The 15122-nt window shown below is 44.2% G+C and overlaps 1 protein-coding gene across 4 annotated transcripts in view; it reads right to left on the reverse strand.

The window, feature by feature from the left end:
• Positions 1 to 15122, reverse strand: part of FER (FER tyrosine kinase) — a 189000-nt gene that overhangs the window by 45414 nt on the left and 128464 nt on the right. The window lies entirely within an intron of this gene.

A 15122-nucleotide genomic window follows, 5' to 3' on the forward strand; every position in this document is an offset into this window, starting at 1 on the left:
TTTACAGTGATCTTTCTCAAATTCTTTACTGATGTGCTGGAGGAGTGATGAAGTGTTTTCTTCTTGGGTAGTCTTAGCTGGACATTTGACCAGGGCAGTGGAAGGTGAACAGCTATTACTGCGCCTTCAGAGTTTTCTGCCTTGGAGGACCAAAGCCATTGTTCTTCCATCTGAGAAGTGAGAGGGGTCAGGATGGAGAATTTCCAAAAAGCAAACTGTGTTAACAAAAAAATATCTGAAAAAGTGATTTAGGACAAGGTGAGCTGGAAGAATATTACACAAACACTGGGAAGTCATGTTCTGATTGATATAAATGTATTACAGATTTTTCTAAAATATACATTTTTAAAATATATTATTTGATAGTGAGTAGTCAGTCATTGCTCCAGTATTTGCTTCCTTTCATTTAGGACTGAACTGACTACTAGGATTCATTCTTGCAAGCTGTTACACATTTTATATACTGCCTTTTCTTAGCAATGAGAAATGATGGTATTATATTAAAAGTTTCATATGTGATTTTTTAGGAGGTTATCTATATATATATTTCATAGCATAAGAAATAAAATAAGACAATATTAAAGAAAAAAATCAAATGTGTAATAGAACTGTCCAGTTACAGAAGTGTAACTGCAATGCCTTCAGACATTATATTGGAGCTGCCCTTTATTCCCAGACTGAGTAACACACAGATGGGAAAGCAAAAGGTGACTAGACTGCCTTGACTCTAAAGCCAGTTTGAAATACCCTATACTTTTAAATTCCAGTGAAAAAGGACAGATGATTACTGCAAACTGGACTGGTTAATAATCACCTTTTCTTTAATCTGAGAGGTTACTGACATAGTTTGGTAACTGGTAAAAAGTAGGTATTGCCAATGGGAAGTAAGATAGACACTCCAATTAATTATGTGTCATTTCTTGTGCATGTAAACATAATTATTCTAGTTACAGCAGACAGTTAAAAATAATTTTTAAGAAATTCACTCCTCCAACATACACAACAAGTTGGTGAAAATTTTGTTATTTATGTGCTGAGACCTCACTGCTCTCTACGCAGGAATAATCTTTTAACAAGAAAGTATGACTACATGCCTTTATGAATGTGAAGTATTCCCTTCTTGACGAACAGTGGCATTATTTGCATGAGAGCAGTGAATCAAGTTAGTTTATGAAAATATATTTAAGACCTTAAAAGTAATTTAAGATTTTAAAAAAACCTCTACGGTCAATCAATCAATGTTTCAATACTGAAGATTAAGAATTGCTGACAGCTTCCTGTAGGAAGAACTAAAAAGACAGATAAACTCAGTTTAATATTCTGGGAAAACAAAATAAATAAAAAAACAAACAAACAAAAAAGAAAAAAACCACAAACATGCAAAAAACCCACAGAAACAAATCCCCCCAAAATCATGCAAAAATTCTGTCTAAAAAGGCTTGCTATAACAACATCAGTATAAACTATAATCCTCACAATTCATATTCTTTGTATAAATAAGTTCATGCTCTTCACAATCAATAGTGAAACTATCTGTTCTCAAGTATCAAGGTATTAAAGAAAACAAGGAAACTTATGACAAACTTTAAACAAAAGAAAACCCAACCATATCCATTAAATAATACGTTATAAATTAATTTCCAATGTGCTCAGATAATCAGATTAATATCTCAATTTTCAACAATTTGTTTCTAAATGATATTAAAAGCTGCTCAGTCCCTTACATCAGAGTATGTCAAACTCACAAAGCACGTCTGTTACTTGCCAATGCAATTCACTACCATCAGGAACTGAATTAAACGTGCTGATTTTCAGTGACATGCACGAAATTCTAGGATTTCCAGCAAAAACAGCACCGTATGTCGAGCTGTATACAATGCACTTGATGCCTTTCACCAAAATAGTGTTTTAATTACATTACTTTAATCTGTTACAGAGTTTTCGTAGCTGTTCTGTTTTCTTGTATCTATCCTTGCATAGAAATTGCAAAAACATTGTCGTGGTTTTGGTTCAACTAGGCAGAAACACCAATTTCATGTAGTGGGTTTGGTTCGCCAATTTTGAAATTTCTGGGCCAATGCACCAATTTATGTCGTGGGTTCAGTGTTGGCCAAATTGCCAACAGTGCATCCACTAGAGTGATTTACTCATTTCCTGCTGTGAGATAGGATTAGGAGGAAGGCAAAACAGGCTCAAACTTTAAAGGGTACAAAGAAAAACTCTATCACTAGAAACTACAAGAAAAATTAATAAGAATCAGAATAAAACTTTCAGAACACTTCTCCTCCCTCCACAATTTCTTTTCTTTCACACCAACCATGTATGGAAACAAATCAGCCAGTTTACTATCTCTGAAAATATTCTTTTACCAATTTACTTGGGAGAGGATCTTCTCTCTTCAATCTATAGAGATTTCTCCACAAGAAAGTTTTCTCATGGTCTCTATGTCACAGTGATCAGCCACTCAGCAGAATGGAAATCTGATCACTATGTAAAAATCCCTTCCGTGAAAAGCAAGGACTGAGGACCATATCAACTTATGGGGCACACTTTAAGGATTATAAGGGTTCAAACAAAAGCCCTCTTTGTCTTAAAAAACAGAGGTCTTTCTTCTCTTCCCTGGGGGGCAGCAGGGGCCTTCATCTCTCCACTTTATTCAAACCTATGAGATCACAGCCATTTCAACATTCGCTTACTTCAGCACAAATGCCTCTGCTCATATTAACAATTAGGACATTCATGCACCCCATAACGCCTTTCTGAGTTATAGGGAAATGAGAGTCTCTTCTCCATAGCTTAAAAAAAAAGAGAAACTTCAGTCCAAGAGTGAGGTATGTCCATCAATCCCTTCCATCTGGGACCTGATTTTCTTCCTTCTGTCTGACCCTGGTGCATTCATGCTATTTTTGTGTGCATCTTCAACTTAGTCCTTTTCTTTCACTCAGGAGGGAGAGCAAGTCTCTGCAAGTCTCATTCTGGACAGTGAAAGAGTTAATGCTGGAGTAGTTGGGGTGGAGAATTTCAGGCCGCGCTGGGGGCTGGGCCAAGATAGCAGGGGCCCATCGAGAAAGGGTGGTGGCTGCTCTGGCTGCATGACTATTTTTTGGCATTTGCTATCTTCAGTTCTAGCCGCGGGCTGATAAGTCTTCCCTCCCCATGCCTGGCGGGAAAAGGGTGGGGGGCTTTGCCAGAACAGGGCCCAGCTGTGTCTCCCCCCGGCTGTACAGGTACCGCGGTGGGGCGGGCCCGGCCGGCCCAGAGCCGCTCCAGGCCAGGGAGCCTGTGCCGGCGGAGGGGAGGAAACCTGGATCTTAACAACCGTGTAGACTTGCCCTTCCCCCTTCTGTCGGGGGCCCCGTTCCCAGGGGCCTGCCCGAGCCCTACATCAGAGTCCGCCCCCCCCTGCCCGGGCCAGTGTTACCTGTACTGAGGTAAGAACGGAAAGAGAGCTTTCCTGCGGTTTGTTCATTTTATAATTTGAATTTCACAGAGGCGTGCCCATCTGTCAGCATTTTAAACAGTTGTCAGTTCTCAAAGCCAATCACTTGATTGGCTTTTGTCAGACATAGAAGAAGCCTAGCTGCACCTCTCAGAAAAATCACTTCCATGTCTTTAGTGCCAAATCAGCACAAACATCTGCTAAATATTGTTTAATATTAATTTAAAAGCAGTGTTAGTAGCAGACAAAACAGCCAATTGACACTCATCTCACTCTATAAAATATATGCAATGTTTAGGCTAAATCTCTTTAGGCCTCATCAATGTGTTACTAACATAGAGTTAACTGTCCTTTAAGTAATAGAGTTACTCCTCAGTAAATTCTGACTTACTGTGGTAAATGTTACAGTATTCATCTTCACAGCAAAGCATCCACATGAATATCTTCAAGGCTGAATTAAGAGTATTACTCTTCAGTGCAGAGCTGTGGTTAGGTAATATCTTTATGTACTTTAAAAAATAAGTTTTAATATGAAAAGCCCTAATTCACTATTTGCAGCACATAGTGTCAGAGCTTTATTTCCAATGTAATAGCTGTTGATAAAAATGAAATAAACAGAGCAATTAGACTATGAAAAAACTGCTATGAAATTAGATGACTACACAATAGTAAGCAATGCCTTCTCTTTTGTGTGGAATTTCCATTGAATTCTGCATGGCTACCTGTTATTCCAGTTAATGGCCCACACCACCGCTAGAAAATGTGGTATGCTCTAACAACACTTAAAAATTACTACAAAATTAGACCATAATATATGTATAATATTATGTATAAGCAGAGATGGCTTGCCTGTTTTGGGTTTATAGGAAGATAAATACCAGTACTGGAGTCTCTTCCTAGTACAAAAGAATTCCTTTACTAAGTAGATGACAAAATGTAGTTCATAAGCAGAAGCTCCATGACAGCAGCCTGTTACAACTGGGTTCCTGAACACAGCCCTTGATGTATTTTGTTGTGAATGGGAACTATTTCTCATTACATGCAAGAATTCTGAGTGTGAAAATAGCATATATCAGCAATTTCTAGTGTTAACTGTGCTTTACAGCATAAACTTCTTGTTGTACAGTAAGTGGCATTATCATGGCAATAAAACAGTTCACTCCACTGCACACAAAACAATCAAGCTATTGCTTTGAAAAGGAAAAATAACCCGTGATCTATGAGAAGAAACCAAAAATGCAAGTAACAACAATGAAAAATGTTAAAGAGGTTTACAAAGTATGTAGTTAGGGCAATCTCTGATGTGACTGCATTTATAATCAACTATGACCACATATTTCAGTATTTTCCTGGGCTGGTATCCACAGTGAAAACCTACCTGCTTGCTCTAGGCATCATTCTGACAACCATTCTGACACTGAACACCAGTAAAATATGTTTTAAAATGATGATGGCAAATCTCCTACTGAATTGGTATATAGACATAGGTTGTTTATAAATTGTATCTCTATCTCATATCCTAATAATATTATAAATTATTATACAGATATTAATAAAAGTATTAATACCAATTATTACAAGTGATATGGAGTTATATATATTATTATTCACATATAAATGTTAGTAAAGTAGAATTTTCTTTGTTATATAGCCTTTTTAACTGTCTATTTAAAGAGGTCCTTTAATTTTTCTTTTATTTATACACACATTCATCATGCAGATGTGTCTTGCTTGTGGCCACACATCCTAATGGTCATCTAACCCAGGGGACCTTTAGAATTCAGTATTCCTAACAGTTTTACAGGCCATTGCAATATTATTGAAATTATAGTAATTTCATGCGTATAAGGCGCACCCTTTAGACTAAAATTTTGGTCTGAACCCGGAAGTGTGCCTTATAACCCGGAGCACCTTATGTATTGAAAAAGTTTGGAAATTTGCCAACCCGGAAGTGCGAGCCTACAGCAGCCCCGAGCCGAGCTAAGTCCGCCCAGCCCTGAGCCGAGCCAGTAAACCCCATAATCACACGATTCCATTACTAATTCATTACTTTGTTGCGCATGGATCCTCACTGCAAAAAAAAAAGTGCACCTTATACACCAGCGTGCCTTATATATGGACAAAGTTGCGAAATTAGCCAACACCCAGCAGTGTGCTTTATACTCTGGTGTGCGTTATAGTAGTGAAATTACTGTACCTTTACCTGCACCTGTAAGTACAGTAATTTCACAACCATAAGGTGCTCAATTTGCATTTTTCACAGATTGGTGTAGCTTTTAAATGCAGCCCCAAGCGCCCTCCCCGTGCGTGGGGCCTGACATTCCTGCCCACCCCTAGCTGGTGAGGCGGGGCTCAGGGCAGCTGAGGCTCGCAGCTGCCATGGTTTGGGATGGCCACGGCTCACACCTCGGCGCTGCTGTGGTTCAGGCTGGCTCAGTGCCGCCACGGCTCGGGACCATCCGCGGCTTGGGACCGTCTGCAGCTCGGGGCGGCACAGAGCTGCCCGCTCCCTCTCTCCCCGCGCGGCTCCTGCTAGCCAGGGGCTGCCCGGTCCTGCCCAGCCCACGCAGCTCCTGCTGGCCGGGGGCTGCCTGGTCCCACCCACCCTGCACAGCTCCTGCTGGTCACGGCCGCCTGCTCCTGCCCCTCCTCATGGCTTGGCTCATGGCTTGCACTTCCAGGTTGGCAAATTTTGCAACTTTGTACATCATATAAGGTGCACCGGATTATAAGGCGCACTTCGGGTTCGGACCAAAATTTTAGTCAAAAGGGTGCGCCTTATAGTCGTGAAATTACTGTATTTATAAATTTGAGAATTTAAATGGTCACTATTTCAAGTAGTCTTAAAGCTATTTATTCCTTTATTGCCCAGTATCTTAATCCCATATACATGGGATCTAAAACACAAACCCAAATGGAGCCACTTACAACTATGATTTTAAAATAGTAAACATGCATCTCTAGGAAATTCTAGAAGAGAAATTTTTAAGTATGTAAGAAGCTATTTGACAAACTAATTAAAATACAAGGGTTTAAAAATGCAAAAACACTCTCATTCAATAAGGTACTGTGCCTCCACTTTTCAACTAATGCATCATTTGTGTGCAATGCAGCACTTTCCCCTTTTTTTTTCCTTTTATTTTATATATGTAGTAACAGAATCTGTATATAAATCTGTTTATTTTTCTAACTGCTTACAGAGTACTATTGTGAAATCCAGTTAAAACTTTATTTTTCCTGTTAAGCAAAGAAAGTAAAAGTTTTTATAACCATGCAAAGTGTTGGAAATGTAATATTAACAATGGCAGTGATGAGAGCCAAGGACAGGAACAGCAGCAGCAGAAGAAGTAAACACAGAGAAAACGTGGCTTGTACCAGAACTGTGCTGTGGATGACTTTTTAGCAGACAACCTTTGATGAGACCAGAACAGAGATGACTCACAAGCACAAAATAACTGCATTGTGATAAAATGAAAATGAGAAGAAGGTTACAACACATTTATATGTGCTATTTTCACTTCTTTTCAACAGGATGACAGACCACTGATATATGATAATCAAAATAAAGGAATTGACTATGCTCAGCAGTCCTGCTTTAAATTTCAGGTGGATCAAGTAAGGTAGAGCATGTAGCCAATATCCCATGTAAAATAAGTGCTTGTCCAAAACAGTCTGTCATCACCTGGTGAGACACCTGTCATCATCATGGTGAGACATCAACAGCTAGCATCCCTTGTCTTCTGTGCTGCCAATATAACACTAACCAGACTACCTGGACTCCTATGTTTTAGTACTGTGGCTGTAAGGAAACCCACTCTGTGTGCACAGATAAAACCTACTTCAGAAGTTTATTGAAAGGAAAATCATCTTTCTCCAGGAGGTCTTACATTCTTCAATAAATAATTCCTCTAACTGTATTATGCTCAATAATCCATAATTAAAGGCCTTGGAAATGATTCCAGATTAGAGAGACATGACAGCTGATGTGAAACAGAATATACCTGAAGAACAGAGGGTTTTTTAATGTAAAGAAAAACAACAAAGACGTTTTAAACACAGACACATTGAGTAGCTACTATAGCAAAAACTGTTCTAGGCAAAGGAAAAATAAAAGTGAATAACAATGAATAAAAACAATATGAATAAACATGAATAAACATGACTATCAATAAATAAAATCAATACAGAAGTTTTTGCAACTACCTCTCCTGGGTTACAATACAGGGTGTGATAAAAGGTATCCTATCACCATCTGTTGAGGGTGGGGGCAGTGATCCTTATCTCTGTGGGAGATAGTCTGCTATTGGGCCATCCATTGAAACCCATCCTTCTTCCAGTGAGTCATTTTCTGCTAATGGCCCATTGAGTCCCGCTGTGTCACTGATAAAATTACTTCATCCCATTGGAAGTTCCTCCAGCCACAGGGAAGAGCTCAACATTTCTCACCAAGATAAAAACAGAGGTTTTGGGACACTAAGGTAGCCCTTTCTCCACTGGACTCCAGAGGGAAACTGGATTTCTCCACATCACCACTGGACCTCTGGAGGGAAACTGCACCTTCTACAGGAGCACTGCTTCAACTGAACCACATCTGTCACTACAAAAGGACTACAGCCACCATTTAATTGGACTGCAACCAACACCCTGCCTGACGCTGTGTCAGGTTGTACTCTGACTTTATCAGGGCTTGGGGTTTGTTCCTTTGTAGTACTGTATTTCTATTTTACAGTAATTTCATGAATACAAGCCGCAGCAATTTGACAAAAAATTTGGTGGAAACCCGGAAGTGCGGCTAATAGTTGGGGGCGGCTAATATGTGAATAATTTTCTGACATTTACAACCCCAGACGTGCCAGCCAGGGCGCTGAGCCAAGCACCTGCCAGTAAAAGCCGGCATTCCGCGATTGTTACAGTGTTACTGTGTTGCCCTGGCTCCCTGCAGGCAGCACGGGGGGCGGGGAGAGAGGCAGGAGAGCTCTCTTTCCTCCTCTGCCGCAGCCCAGGGGAGAGACGGGGTGGCCCCGCGCCGCCATTGCCGCGGCTCGGAGAGGAGCGGGGGGGGCCGCGCTGTCATTGCCGCGGCCTGGGGAGGACGGGGGGGGGCACGCCGCCATTGCCGCGGCCCGGGGAGGAGGGCAATGGGGCTGCTCCGTGCCCGGCCAGCGCCGCGGCGTGAGCGGGGCGCTCTCTCCGTGCCCGGCCAGCGCCGCGGCGTGAGCGGGGCGTGCTCTCCGTGCCCGGCCAACGCCGCGGCGTGAGCGGGGCGCTCTCTCCGTGCCCGGCCAGCGCCGCGGCGTGAGCGGGACCAGGGCAAGCGAACCCAGAGGCAGCGGCCAGCCCTGAGTGGCAGTGCCGGGCTGGGCCACCTGGCCCTGTCAGCAGCCCCTAGCGGGCCGAGCCTGCACAGCCTTAGTTGAGCCAGTAAACCCCGCCATGCCGCGGTTCTGTTAGTATTTGGCAACTTTGTTGCATGCGGGTCCTCGCTGTGAACGACAGAGCGGCTTATATTCAGGTGCGGCTTATTTATGGACAAAAAACGAAATATTTACCAAGACCCAGAGATGCAGCTTATACTCAGTGCAGCTTGTATTCGTGAATTTACTGTAATTTCCCTAGAAAAGAACTGTTAATCCTAATTCCCATATCTTTGCCTAAGAGCACCTTAATTTCAAAATTATAATTTGGAGGGAGGGGGTTTACATTCTCCATTTCAAAGAGAGGCTCCTGTCTTTCTTAGCAGACACCTGTCCTCCAAACTAGGACACTACCAAAACACTTCGCTAATTTTTAATGATTGGTTATTTTTATTCAGTATAAAAATTGATTTTCTAGTTTCAGCTACTTGCTGATTTGCTTTTCTGCAATATTGATACAAAATATACTAACATGAAAGCCTAGCATATATGAAGAGATAAAAATCCAACCGCAGTCTAAAATGCTACAATCAAAGGAGAACAGAGCTTTGGTCCTGTTTTACTAAACAGTAGCTCTGAACCAAAAAGGATTTTTAATCACCGCAACCTACACCCTTACAAAGGAATCTGACTTTTCTTACTAATCTGGAATCCACGAAGCAAAGAGAGAGGAAAAGACCCATATGCATTATAGGGCTGCATGCAAGGCAAGGAAGAAGAAACAGGGTCTGTGTGTGTGCATGTATTGCACAAGGGCTGGTGAGGAGAGGGAAAAGGTGGACACACAAAGAGAAGGAATCCGTGGGAGGTTATCTGGGTCTTTGACTGAAATGCTCAACAAGAGGAGATGGCACAGGCAGAAGCACAGCAAATTGCAGAGACACAGAGACAAGTCAAAATAGAAGCTGGAAACTTAAGAGGATGAAGTAAGAGATAAAAACTAGAGAAGCGGACAGGTGTCTCTGTGAATAGAAACTGTAGGGTAGACAGAAAGTGCCTTCTCTGACCAGTAATAACGAGAAGATAACTTATTTAGCTAGAAACAGAGAACTGAATAGAAAAAAATGCCATCACTGCACCTTATCTCTAATTGGAATTTGACTGACCCCTTTTTTGTTGTTGTGTTGATTTTGGACAGCATGCAGTAACGACTCAGGATGTGACTGCAAGATAGGACTCAGATCTGAAGTCTGCTCAAACAAGGCAGCTACAGAGAATGTACAGTAATTTCACGAATACAAGCCACACCATTTTGATTTAGATTTTGCTCTCAAACCGGAAATGCGGCTAATATTCAGGAGCGGCTAATATGTGAATAATTTTCTGACATTTACAACCCTAGAAGTGCCAGCCAGGGTGCCGAGCCAAGCGCCTGCCAGTAAAACCCAGGATTTCGCGATTGTTACAAATTGGATACTGTGTTGTGCGGCGGGTGGGGCCAGCACAGCGCCAGCAGCGTGGGGGGAGGGAGGGAGGCAGGGGAGTTCCCTACTTCAGGCAGGGGAGAGACTGTGCTGACATCCCCACGGCTCGGGGAGGTGGTGGGGGGCTCCGCCCCTGCTCTCCACCGCCGCGGCGGGAGCAGGGGGCGCTCTGTGCTCGCCCGCCGCCACCGTGGCGGGAGCAGGGCGTGTGCTCCGTGCCCGCCCACTGCCGCCGCGTCGGGAGCGGGCCCGGGGCGAGCAACCCCAGAGGCGGCGACCAGCCCCGAGAGACCCCCACCGAGCAGCCCCACCGAACTGGGCCACCTGGCCCCATCAGCAGACCCTAGCGGGCCGAGCCTGCACAGCCCGAGCCGAGCTAGTAAACCTCGCCCTGCTGCGGGTCTGTTACTATTTGGCAACTTTATTGCATGCGGGTCCTCGCTGCGAACAACAGAGTGGCTTATATTCAGGTGCGGCTTATTTATGGACAAAAAACGAAATATTTGCCAACACCCAGAGATGCGGCTTATACTCAGTGCGGCTTGTATTCGTGAAATCACTGTACAACTGATGCAACCAATGGGTCAGATCCTGCAAACTTTACTAAAGTTTTAGGGACTCTCTAAAGAGAAGGAATTAGAAAAAACCAATGATCTCTATAGAGATCTCACTGCCTCCAGAAACAGGAAAGAGAAAAAAACACACCAAAGTAGAAAAAGCAGCAGCTGAATCACACAATGTGAAACTAAAAGTTCACATATTTCCCAGCATCAATCAGCATTCCAGGACTGTGTATCAAGTCAGTGGCACCTCAGAGAGAGAAGGTCTAATCTAAGGCTCAAGTAAGCCATAATATACATGATATACAGTAATTTCACAATTTCATGATTATAAGCCGCACCATTTTGACTAAAATTTTGCTCCCAAACCGGAAGTGTGGCTTACATTTAGGAGCAGCTTATATATGAACAAATTTTGGAAATTTCCCAGCCCGGAAATCCGAGCCAGCAGCAGCACCGAAGTGGAGCCCGCCCGGCCCTGGGTGGCAGCGGGGCAGTGGCAGCACAGCAGCAGCGCTGCCCGGCCCCAGGGGGCATGGCAGCGGCAGCGGCTGGGCACAACCCTCTCCCTCCTCCCAGCGGCACTGGCCAGGGACGCCCCTCTCCCTCTTCCCAGCAGCACTGGCCAGGGACGCCTCTCTCCCTCTTCCTGGCGGCACTGGCCAGGGACGCCTCTCTCCCTCTTCCTGGCGGCACTGGCCAGGGACGCCTCTCTCCCTCTTCCCACCGGCACTGGCCAGGGACGTCCCTCTCCCTCCTCCTGGCGGCAGCAGCCAGGGACGCCCCTCTGCCTCCTCCCGGCAGCAGCGGCCAGGCACGCAGCTCCCCTGCCTCCCAGCAGCAGCGGCGAGCAGGGCTGGGGCTGCTCCCTGGCGGCTGCCCTGAGCAGGGCCGAGCCAGTAAACCCCGTGATCCCACAATTCTGTTACTATTTGGCAACTTTGTGAAAGTTGCACACGGATCCTGTCAACGAAAGTGCAGCTTACAATCCATTGTGGCTTATATATGGAGGAAAAACGAAACATTGCGACACCCTGGAAGTTGAGCTTATAATCGGTGCGGCTTGTAATCGTGAAATTACTGTACTCTTAATATCTGCTCTCATTTATCCAAGAAGATACTTAGTTAAGCAGAAAAGATCAAGACAATATGAATATTGTACTTCATATTAATACATAAATAATACACATCTCAGTCTCAGAACTGAGTTTTTACTCATAAATGGGTCAACTGGCTCCAGTGCAAGTAACAAGACAAATGTACAACGTCAGCTACGATTTGGTGCTATACTCTGAATTATCACTGCATGCAGAAAATAAAAGCAATTCCACTAAAGTAATTTAAGATTTATTAAATTGTATCAGTTCCTCAGTGGCACCTATAATGGATCTATAGGTACTTCTTCACTTTATACCCTGGACCCCTCTTTTCCAAGAAAAGCCAAAAAGTGAGCCTGGTAGGCCCAGCAAGACACCAGGCATTCTTTGCAGTTTCTGACATAACATACCCTTTGGAAGTTAAGAAGTGCTGTAATATATAGAAAGTAGCAATGGAGTCACATTTCAGAAGAAAGGGAGTGAATAAACCAAGCCAGACCAAAGCAAACCGCAGGTAGGACAGCATAAACAGGGTTCAAGAGGTAACCTCAGAGCTTGGGTTAATTATCATAGAATTCCTTGGGTTGGAAAAGACTTCCAATTTCCAAAAGATCATCAAGTTCAACCTTCAACCACACACCACCATGCCCACTAAGCCATATCTAGAAGGTCCAGGTTTAGTAATTTTCTGAGTACAGTAATTTCACGATTACAAGCTGCACTGACTATAAGCCGCATCGCCGGGTGTTGGCAAACATTTCGTTCTTTGTCCATATACAAGCCGCACCCAATTATAAGCCTCTCTGTCATTCGCAGCGAGGGCCCACATGCAGCAAAGTTGCCAAATAGTAACAGAATCGCAGGATGGCAGGGTTTACTGGCTCGGCTTGGGCCGTGAGGGCTCGGGGCTGCTGACGGGGCCAGGTGGCCCAGCTCGGCGCTGCCGCTTGGCGGGGCCGCTCTGGGCTGGCCGCCGCTGGGCTCGCTTGCCCCGGCGCTGCGCCCCAGTGGCAGGGGGGCACGGAGCCCGCCGGCACCCGCGGCGGTGGTGGGAGGCGGGGATGGAGCCTGCCGGCACCCATGGCGGTGGCAGGCGGGGACAGGAGCCCCATGCCTCCCTGCAAGCCGCAGGGCCAGCAGGAGGGAGCCCCCTCATCCCCCCCCAGGCCACAGGGCCAGCAGGAGGGAGCCCCCTCATCCCCCCCCGAGCCACAGGGCCAGCAGGAGGGAGCTCCCCCGCCTCTCCCGGGCTGCGCTGCCTGAAGGAGGGAGCCCCTGCCTCTCCCCGGGCCAAGGGGCCAGCAGGACGGAGACCCCTGTGTCTCCCCTGGGCTGCGCTGCCTGAAGGAGGGAGTCCCCTGCCTTCCCCCACCCCCGCGCTGCTTGCTTGGAGGCCGGCTCCACCTGCTGCGCAACAGAGTAACCAATTTGTAACAATCGCGAAATGCTGGGTTTTACTGGCAGGTTGCTCGAATAGGCGCCTCGGTTTGCACTTCCGGGGTTGGAAATGTCAGAAAATTATTCACATATTAGCTGCTCCTGAGTGTAAGCGTCATTTCCAGTGTGGGAGCAAAATTTTAGTCAAAATGGTGTGGCTTGTAATCGTGAAATTACTGTACTTCCAGGGGTGATGACTCTGGGTACAGGCACAACAGAAATGGCCACGCTCATTCCGGTTCTGCCTGGGAGTCAGGACAGCTCACATCGAGCAGTGCCGCACCTGAGCTAATAGAACCTGTCACCTCTGATTTGTTTCTGCATCAGTGGCACAGGCAATCTGCATCCCAAATGATTCAGAACAGACCTCTACAGGTTACTTTATCCAGCTGCAAAGACAGAAATTATGACCTTGCTAAACTCCCCCTTGGAAGCTGGATACACATGTCTAGAAAAAAGCTGAAACCTTATTCTGACATTCTTCCCATGCTATTGGATTACCAGGTATTTCCTAGCTGTTTACATTTACAGGTGTAGCTCTACCTCTTTCCAGCTGCCAGCATTCAAAATGTATCAACATGAGGTAGATAAAACAAGGAACACAAACTCACTGCTAAATTAAAAAGTAAGTTGCTTTTTCTAAAAAGCATGTATCTATTATCAGAAAGCATGTATCTATTATCAGAAAGGATATCAGGAAGGCACACTGGTACTTCAGTGAAATGCAATGCATTAGCAGGAGAATGAAAAATGTCCATTAATAAACATTAGGGAGAGGGGGTGAGAATCAGTTAAGGGCATATCACTGCTATCAGAACAGATCACTGATACAACAGACTAAATATGGTCTGTGGCCACAGAATGGACCAGGAGACAAGAGACAACTGCTGGGAAATTATTTGGAACTGTCTGAGGCAAGGATTTGGTACAGGAAGATCATCTAGTTTTCATAATATCATAATATATAATACCCTCATCATGGATCATATTAGCATAATGCATATGCTAGAGGAAGCTATATTAAGACTCAACAGACAAGACAGACACTTCAAGTGCCTATATTTGAATGCCTGATATAGCAGAAATAAAATTATTCCAAAATATTTTTCGGGTTTTTATTTTAACTATGTTGGTTACAAAAATGCTTGAATATATAGAAATCTGAAAAAGAGAAAGCAGGCTACCAACTTGAGGTTAAACATTCTAGGTTCTAAAGGGAGCAGGTCACAAAACACATGAAAGTTTCTTTCTACTACCTTGAATCAAGCACTGGAACATACAAAGATGTTTGCATTTACTTTTAATTAAACAAATCTTTCCAGAGAGAGCTGGTGGAGGCATGATGACGGTGCTTATCTTTCACACTCTCTGCTGGAGGGACAGAGGTACCACGGGAAGATTCTACAAGGTAAGATGCTGAAATAGTTGCATAAAGTGATAACTGCACCACAGGATTGCCCATGTATACTCAAAACGCCCCATTCTAAAACACACATTTCAGGGATGTGCCAAGTTCTTGCCACTAAATTAAATTCTCCTTTCACAACTGACTAAGATTCAAGTAAATTGAAATTATCATAAAGAAGAAGAAAGAATGTTGTAGCTTAGGATTGCTTTTTGCACCATACGGATTACATTTGATCTTGATTTGCTCTTCCCTTAAAGGAAGAGGAACAAACATTCAAATTTTTAATGGGGCTCCTGCAGTTCCTTTTAGATTACATGGCAGATTATGATAAATTATAAGCAAA

Source organism: Catharus ustulatus (genome assembly GCF_009819885.2).
Source record: "Catharus ustulatus isolate bCatUst1 chromosome Z unlocalized genomic scaffold, bCatUst1.pri.v2 scaffold_29_arrow_ctg1, whole genome shotgun sequence".
Lineage (NCBI taxonomy): Eukaryota > Metazoa > Chordata > Aves > Passeriformes > Turdidae > Catharus > Catharus ustulatus.